This window comes from Dermacentor silvarum, chromosome 10 (genome assembly GCF_013339745.2).
Source record: "Dermacentor silvarum isolate Dsil-2018 chromosome 10, BIME_Dsil_1.4, whole genome shotgun sequence".
Taxonomy (NCBI): domain Eukaryota; kingdom Metazoa; phylum Arthropoda; class Arachnida; order Ixodida; family Ixodidae; genus Dermacentor; species Dermacentor silvarum.
The window spans coordinates 120,199,050-120,208,647 of record NC_051163.1 but is presented as its reverse complement, the minus strand read 5'-3'; the positions used below and the strand labels follow the sequence as shown (position 1 = coordinate 120,208,647).

General features: G+C 50.3%; 1 pseudogene; it reads left to right on the top strand.

Annotated features, from left to right (window-relative positions):
* Positions 1-8,127: 8,127 nt before the first annotated feature.
* LOC119432044 (5.8S ribosomal RNA) lies at positions 8,128-8,268 on the top strand (annotated as a pseudogene).
* Positions 8,269-9,598: the final 1,330 nt, after the last annotated feature.

Genomic DNA, 9,598 nt, shown 5'->3' with positions numbered 1-9,598 from the left:
ACATGATCAAACACATTCACAGTGATACTCAAATAACGCTACTCGCACTTTTCAATGCTATGTGGGCTGCCGGGTACCTACCTACTGCACGGAAAGAATTCCTTGTCGTTCCGATTCTGAAACAAGGTAAAGACCCCACATTAGTAACAAGTTACCGCCCAATAGCCCTCACAAGTTGTATCTGCAAACTCTTTGAAAAAATGATAAACCGTCGCCTTTTACACTTCCTTTTGTCAAACAAAATTCTTGATCCATATCAGCGCGGCTTCAGAGAAGGACGGTCTACAACCGACCATCTCGTGCGCATCGAAGCAAACATTCGTGATGCCTTCATACATAAACAATACTTCCTATCCGTGTTTCTCGATATGGAAAAGGCGTACGATACGACCTGGCGTTACGGAATCCTACGCGATCTGTCGGCAATGGGCATCCGCGGTAATATGTTAACTATTATTGAAAGCTACCTACACAACCGCACATTCCGGGTTAAAAGAGGTAATGCACTGTCGCGTCCATTTATACAGGAAACTGGTGTACCCCAGGGAGGCGTGCTCAGGTGCACACTGTTTATCGTGAAGATGAACACACTTCATGCCTCATTACCACCGGCTATTTTTTATTCCGTCTACGTGGACGATATACAAACGGGCTTCAAGTCCTGTAACCTGGCCGTGTGCGAGAGACAGGTACAGCAGGGGCTGAACAAAGTGTCCAAGTGGGCAGACGAAAACGGGTTCAAAGTTAACCCCCACAAAAGTTCTTGTGTTCTTTTCACCAGGAAGAAAGGTCTCGTTGCAGATCCCACTATCAAAATGTATGGACAACAAATACCTATAAACAAAGAACACAAATTCTTAGGCATCATACTTGACTCGAGGATTACTTTCATTAACCACATAAAACATCTCAAGGCGAAATGCCTAAAAACAATGAACTTACTGAAAATTTTATCTCACACATCGTGGGGCAGCGACAGGAAGTGTTTACTGAATCTTCACAAGAGCCTCATTCGGTCACGTTTGGACTATGGTGCCATAATATATCACTCCGCCGCCCCGAGCGCGCTAAAAATGCTAAATCCTGTCCATCATCTAGGTATCCGCCTAGCCACTGGCGCATTCAGAACAAGACCCGTCGAAAGTTTATACGTAGAATCCAATGAGTGGTCACTCCATCTCCAGAGAACATACATCAGCTTCACCTATTTTCTCAAAGTACACTCCGATCGTGAACATCCTTGTTCTACAACCCTTAATGATTTGAAGTGTGCAAAGCTTTTCTATAACCGACCTTCTATGAGGCGGCCTTTCTCACTGCGTGTAAGAGAACTTAGCGAAGAGATGGATGTCCCACTTCTAGAACATCGCCTAATGCCTCCAGCTAAGCTGTCACCGCCCTGGGAGTGGCAGGTGATAGAATGTGATCTATCCTTTGTAGAGGTCACAAAGCACGCCCCCGAGCTCGAAATTGCAATGCATTTCCGCGAACTTCAATCGAAGTACTCGTGTTCGGAATTCTACACCGACGCATCCAAGTCCCATGCTGGCTTATCTTACGCGGCTGTTGGCCCCTCTTTTTCTAAATCTGACGTATTGAACCCCCTAACAAGTATCTCCACAGCAGAAGCCTACGCAGTACTGTCTGCGGTGAAACATATAAAGAAATTAAAACTAGAAAAAGCAATAATATTCACAGACTCGTTAAGTCTTGTAAAAGCGCTAACATCTTTACAAAAGCATAAGAATCCTGTTTTTATTGAGCTATACTCACTCTTGTGTAACATTTACCTATCTCATAGACATGCAATAATATGCTGGGTTCCCGGCCGTAGAGGAATCGAGGGTAATGCGCTTGCCGACGAAATCGCCAAATCAACAGCATCGCAAGGTATTGGTCTTCCCGCTGCTGTCCCTGCTACAGATCTGAAGCCTTTCCTACGACACAAACTGCGAAGCCACTGGCAATGCTTGTGGGACACCGAAGCAAATAATAAGCTCCACTTGATGAAGCCACAGATAGGGTTCTGGCGCCGTACAACTAAAACACGACGAACTGATGATGTCATATTCTGTCGTCTCAGAATAGGACACACATATGCTACTCACAATTTTCTACTGAATGGAAATGATCCCCCAACCTGTGGTAGATGTGGCGAGAGGCTTACCGTCCTCCACGTCCTCCTGGATGGTCGGGAAGCCGAAAGAGAAAGAAACATTTCCCTCTAGCGTATCGCTATTGTGTTCCTCTCCATCCTGCTATGTTTCTCGGTAAAGAACCCCTTTTTAGCACCAACGCAGTCCTTGCTTTCTTGAAAGATGTTGTTCTACATGTTATTAGCCCAATAAGTTCGTAGCGCATCCTCTCTCCAGAGGATGTTGGTGCGATAGTTTTTTATATCACATGCCTCCAGGCCCTTGTGTTTCAAGGGCTCTGTTTAGGCACTTGTGCTTCTGGCCAATCCTCGCATCTTTATTATTTTGCAAGTCGTATCATTCCTTCGCAATGCATTGTTCATGCCCATAGTACACATAATTAGTCATTGCCATAATCTTATTACGTATAGATTTACGCACTTTACAGCGATTGGTTTTAGGCCCCTTTACAGCCATGCCACATCTAATGTTCATGTAATACACTATTCATGTACCACTAACAAGTCATTACCATCGTCTTGGCGCTGTTTGGCCACATCTGGCCCTTGCGCCAATAAACCACAATAATCGTCATACCTTTATCAAACGTTTATACACTTGTGTTTCAAACTTGCTTCAATAGCTTTATTGAATTGTCCTGCAGTTTTGACGACCCCGGCTCAGGTCTCCCACGACGGGACGTCGAGACCTTGTCTCAGCGCCGCCTCGCGGGCCTGCTGGACAGCCCAGAGTTGGTTGCCAAGGTCGGAGCTGCGCAGAACGGCGGCCCACCTCAGCGATAGGGTCTAAGTGTAGCTGTTTCCTGTTTGCATATCTTGCGTGTGTCTTCTTTGTGTACTTCAGGGAATATCCGTTTGAGGTGAAACGGGTTCGTGAAGGTTTTTGTTTGCAGTTGACCTAGGGCCACTGCTTGTGTCCTGTTTAGGTCTTTGTGTGGTGGTGGGAATGCTCTTCTGGCTTGTTGGTACATCTTTGTAATGGCGTTGTATGTGGTCAGTCTGTCTCGTTCGGTTCGGGGGTCTTCCCGAGAGGCCGGCCGGTCGCGGTCCGTCATCTCTCGCGCTCTGCGGTGGGCTACCTCGTTGAGGTTCGGGGGTGCTTGGTCACCCGTGTTGACGTGGGCGTGAACCATACAATAGAGCTCGGGTGGTCCTTGGGGGTGCGTTTTCTCCTAAGAATCTTGATGGCTTTCGGGGAAATGCGTCCTTTGGCAAAGTTTCTCACCGCCGCCTGGGAGTCGCTCAGGACGGCGTTGCAATCCGGGTTCGAGAGGGCCGGGGCAATGGCTACCTCTTCGGCTTCCTCTGCATGTTGGGTTTCGACGCTACACGCTTTATCAGTTTTGGAGTTGTTGTCTATTACTTCTACAGTGAAGCGTCTGCCATCGGGCTGTTCCGCGGCGTCAACGAAGCGCGCCTCGGTTTCCCTTCCGTACGATGGGAGGAGGGTTTTGGCTCTTGCTAGTCTGCGACCTTTGTTGATGTCAGGGTGGACGTTCCGACGGATGGCTGCAACGTGTATGGTTTCTCGGATTTCCTTGAGTATTTCCGCTTTGTGTCCGTGTTGTTTGTGGTACGTGATGCCCAGTCGATCGAGGATGTATCGGCCCGTGTCGGTCTCTGGTAGTCTTTCGAGCTGAGGTATGCGTTGTGCTTCGGCGATCTCCTCGAGCGTGTTGTGCAGTCCTAGCTCGAGGAGGAGTTCCGTACTGGCGGAGTCCGGGACGCCGATGGCAAGCTTAAACGTCCTTCGGATGAGCACGTTAATCTTGTTTCTTTCGCTAGTTGACCAGTTGTGAAAGGCCGCCACGAATATGGCTGATGGCGAAAGCGTGGATGAGCCTGATGGCGCTTTCCTCTCTCATGCCATTTCTTCTGTTTGTGATCCGCCGGATTAGGCCCATGGCGTTGCTGACCTTGGTCGTTAGCTTATTGACAGTCTCGCCATTAATTCCGTTCGTTTCGATTAGCATACCTAGGACCTTGATCTTGCGTACCTTTGGGATTTCGATTCCTTCCTGTGTGTGGATTTTGATTTCTTCGTGTTGTGTCGGTCCGCCGTATCCCTTGGGCGGTCTGCCCTTGAGGGTGGGACGGTATAGCAGGAGTTCCGACTTTCCGAGGGATAATCCTATGCCCGTCCCCGCGAGGAACTGTTCTACCTTGCGGACGGATTCTTGGAGTTTGATCTCTATTTGGCCGTCGCTTCCGTTACTAGTCCAGATCGTGATGTCATCCGCGTAGATAGTATGGTGGACTCCATGCACTTCTTGTAGCTTCCGCGGGAGGTCGAGCATCACGAGGTTGAAGAGCAGGTGGGATATGACCGAGCCCTGCGGCGTTCCCTCGCTGCCCATGTTCAGTTCTTCCGTTTCCATGTCTCCGGCAATGAGCGTGGCTTTTCGGTCCGTTAGGAAGTCCCTGACGTAGTTGTATGGTCGAACGCCCAGGTTCAGGTTTGAGAGTTGGTCTAGGATGGCGGAGTGCGCCACCTTGTCGAACGCTTTTTCTAATCGAGGCCGCGGATCGCCTTGGTGCCCCGGGTTCGGTCGTCTAGGATATGTTCCTTGAGCTGTAGCATGCCGTCTTGTGTGGAGAGGTGAGCGCGGAAACCAATCATGGTGTGTGGATATGCGTGTCTCCTTGAGGTCTGCGTTTATGCTTGTTTTCCACCTCTCAAACATTAAAACAGGGCCATACAATAGTGATAACTGCGTTTCAGCCTTTTTGAAAGTGCCCGGCAAAAATTTCGATTAATCCATAAAAAAACCCTGCGTCGAAAGCGATTAATCGATCAAACGCGAAAACGATGAACGATTAATCGGTAATCGAATAAAATGAATAATCGACCATCCCTATGGCCAAGTGGTTTTGGAGAGCCGCGCGAGTGCGCGCGCTGGGCTCTTGTCTGTCGTCTCAAGTAGGCTGTTGGATCAGCAGCGGGTATGCTGCGACCATCGGCCGATGCAAAAGCGTTTTTGCGCGTGGTAGGGAGCCTTGGCTCCACCTTATTACTAAAGCGAGACACGTTGATGGGGCTGAAACTCCACCCGTGGCCGTGTAGCCGTGAAAGACTGGACAGCTACTTCTGCCCAACCCCTGGCCCTGCGGCTTTTTTGAAATTTTCGTGGAGCGATGTGAACGTGCACGCGAAGCACGCGGGTCCGGAAATGGTTGGCAGGGGAAGCGGGCTTCGAGTGCTCGCAAAAAGACGAGGTATTGGGTGAACCATGCCCCCGCGGGTGTGTAGCCGTGAGCGACTCCACTGCATCTATAGTCCTACAGCTGATCCTGGTGCACATAGACGGTATGATCCAGCGCCACCACGCTCTGGCAACGCTGTGCTCCGGCATCCGGCGGTCTTAGGGAACTTCCGGTAGCCGTTCCTTTTGCTCGTTTTTGCTGGTATTTGTTCGCTCGCGCGCTCGTCCTGCGGATATTGTGTTATTTTTCGGGTATATCGATATAAGTGCGACTTGTGGCATTCAGTGTGTTGCGTGACGGCGAGTAGCTCTTGGAGCATCGACTGTTTTCTTTACGTTTACTCGTCGACGGTGTTTTTCAAATCTGGGAGCCTACCAAGAGCTCCCAGATTTGCTCTGCTCGCTTCATATAAAGTACGTTAATACGTGGAGTAGCTGGCTGCTATAATGCTGAATAATAAAAGTCATACAGCGCGATTGTCCTGGCCGTACGTCGCCTAACTCACGCGAGAGCAGCTCGACTCTCGCCCCGAGTTTGACCGCTCGTCCAGTTTCTTGCCTCGGCGTGGATCGCCATGCTAGAAACATGAGTTTAAATTAGTGTTTAGCGGGTGCCATGCTGCCGCCGTTTTATTTTAATGTTTTTTGTATCTGGGGCGCAAGTGCACTTCTGCAGCTTTACTACCTAGGTACATGTGCGCATTGGTTTATCATGTTTAACGTCCTAAAGCGACTCCGGCTATGACGGACCCACAGTGGAGAGCTCCGGATAATTTCGATCACCCGTGGTTCTTTAACGTGCACTGACATCTCACAGTACGCGGACCTCTAGCACTTCGCCTCGATCGAAATGCGATGGCCGGGGGGCCCAAACGGTGTCTTTCGGGTCAGCAACCGGGCACCGTAACCGCTGAGCCATCGCAGCGGTATGTGAGCATTCGTATCGGTATAGCAGATCAGAATCGCAGAAACGCTAGAAATTTCCGTGCATGCTTGTAAGTTTCGGTCACATTCTAAAAGCATTTACGAATTAACGGAGGACAATTGTGGATTGTAACCTCGTGCCCAACACTACAGGTTTCATTTTGTGAGAATTGTGGTAAATTCGTGAGCGTTTAAGTTAGTCCTATTTCAGTCGACCTAGGCTTCTTGAACTAAATGACTTTTGAGAATGTACAGTTATTTGTGAATGTATATTGAAAAGCAGAAACAAGGCATATGACGCAGAAAACATGTGCATGGGGGCGTGGAACCGGCGGTATGGCGGGAGCGCTGACCAGCTTTCTACTGCTTACGCAGGCTATATGGGCGGATGGTTCCTCGGCAACGATGTGTTCAGGATCAATTTTCGGCGACAGTACGCACCCGAGGATCTTGGTGGGTGTTTCTTCAGCACAGCCTACAGCATTCGTTCCCGTTGACGTGTGCCCGGTGCGCCATGCGAGCGAGGCAGTGCCTGGTCTTTTTCCGGAGACATTTCAAGTATGCTCCCCCACGACGGAATTTGACGTTTTCCTCAACTCAAGTGGACAACAATGTGTGCCTGATAACAATGACTGTCGCCTACCATGGGTACAAATGGACTGCAACGGCAGTTCAATGATGGGGCGTGGAACCGGCGGTATGGCGGGAGCGCTGACCAGCTTTCTACTGCTTACGCAGGTTGGTGCTCTTGAAATTTCCTGTAAGAAACCATGTTCTGCTGTGCCGGTTCCACCCCAAGTGCTGTTTTGTATGCTTTCTTCTCGGTCACGTTCGAAAAGAACGCAACGTACACGCCAATTTGTAAGTAAGTTTCGCGCACGTTATCTGTACACATCTGTCCCAAATGGCTGGAAAACTTAAGCCCACTCTATCGCCGACGTATCAAGAATAAGTGAATGGGCGCACACTTGAATATATGCGCACGGTATACGCACATTAAATGACGGACTTCACCGATGGCGCACGAATGGTCGAAGCTGAATGTGACGGTCCACAAGAGTAAGCGAGTTACTAGCTGTAATATGTATTTGCGACAAGGTATTACAATGTACAAATTAGCTACGTTTCAAGCCTTGTGCGCAGCAAGAACAAATCTATCGAAACTACGCACACCCGCGAGCGATTAGGCAGAAAATAATCAGATAGTGGCCGCACCGAGGAACGTCACTGAGTCAGAAACTGACCAGCCACTGCTTAAAAATGTTTGCCGAATAAAGAACAAAAAGCAAAACGCACTAATCCTGACTGAATTCATTAGCGGAATGTTTGGATAGCCGCGCTTTTAGAACAAGCACCATATACACTGCTTGCGCCGTTTGGACATAGCTTAATCAGCTCCGAAAGCGCTTTTGCATGTTCTCTGAAGCTGTGATCAAAGTTTCGCGTAGTCCACCTAGCCACCGTCTACGATATCTCCTAAAACAGGTTTTCTAAGCCGCGCCGGCGTCATAGACTTCCATTGTAAACAAGGAGGGAACGGAGGCAGTTGAGGCAAGCCATGGACGCGTCACTACGTGATCAAACATGGCAGCGCCCACGGGATCGCCGCGAAAAGGGTCAATAGAGTGGAGGTATACGCGCACACAAAGGCTCGCGGGGTTAGTGGAAAACGCAACACGCATTTAGCAGAGTAACGCCTATATGCTTCCAACTGTTTGAAACACGGCTGCCGAAAAATCCCAGATTCAAGGAGTGCGCGCAGAAAGCGCCCTTCGGAACACAGGCAGACGCCACGCGCCTAAAACTCTGGTTGTACTGTACGGAATTGAACAAACTACTTTTCACGACTCTAAGCGGTGGATCGCTTCGTTCTGGTGTCGATGAAGAACGCAGTCAGCTGCGAGACTTGGTGTGAATTGCAGGAAACACTGAGCACTGATTCTTTGAACACATATTGCGGCTTTGGCTTCGTCTGTCTGAGGGTCGGATCACATATCAAGAGAGCCTTAGGTGCACAGGGAACGTGCGTCCGTCGACTCGTTTTGACCGCGTCGGCATCACGCAGAGTACGTCGAGTACTGAAGCCACGCGCCAACGGCCTCACGTGAAGGAGACGGTGGCGAACTGAACTGTTGTGCCAAAACTTCGAAGAGACGCAAACGAGGCATTACTACTGCAGCACGACGAATGCGCGCCTGCGAAGAGACCGCCGCAGGATGGAGTCGGACACCTGCATCCCGGGAAAGCGCGGTTCGAGCGCGAGGCGCGAACGTCTGTTGTGACAGTAGCGCACACGTTTGCGAGAGAGTCGGAAGCGTACGCCGGCCGATTCGCGCGCCGTGCGCGATGCCAGCGCGATCGCACGCGTTGTTTGCCTTCGGAGTACGTCGAACTCCAGCAAAAGGTCGCTCGTCCGCGTCACCGCACGGGTGTCGGCGCCCTTCCGGGCTTCGTCGCAGGAATAGGAATCGGAAGATTTTTGCGCGGAGCGGTGAGAAGGGTGCACCCCGAAGCTGTAGTAACACGGTAACACGAGTACGCCGTCTGCAACCGCGAAGAAAACGGCACGACGGAATAGTCGCTGCGAAGCGGAAAATGTCTCCCTCGAGAGAGCGTGAGTTGCCCGTTGGCGGAGCTGAAGCGTTCCGTCGTAGTCCGCCGTCGGGCCAAGTGCTTCGCAGTCTCCGGCCCGAAAAGACTGGGCCACTCCAGTTGGGGCAGGGGCGACGCTACACGAGACGAAGACCCTTGCCAGGCTGGAGTCGTCCTGCGGCGCCTTCTAAAGCGGCGCCCTGCGAGGGTGGTATGCCTCGGCGGTGTTTGGGCTTCAGACACGGTCGTTTATCACGCAACTGCTCGTGCGCCGCACGCGTTGCATGCGGTTTACCGCCTACCAGCCTCGTCTATAAGTAGCTCCATGTTGGGCGAAGGACTTGGACGTGGATCCAATGTTTCCGAACAAAGATCCCGACCCATCGACTTAAAATATACTTTAAACGTGCTGATTCTACGAATTCGGCCTGTGTGTATGCAACAACAAAACGTGGCGAGGATTTAGATCTGTGTGGCGAGCATTCAGATTTCCGTGGCGAGGATTCAGGCAGACAAACTTTGTATGTACAAAAATCGGAACATAAGCTCATCGAAGGAATCCCAGGCTTTCTGGACCTCGATTTTACAGCTCATTTGATCGAAGACCACTGGTGGACTCTACGAATGCAAAAGGTTCCACAAGCTAGCTACGAGATGGAACAATCTTCCTAAAAGGAAAGTATTTCATTGGTCTAGTTAGGTTCCATATTGGAGTCATGCCGAA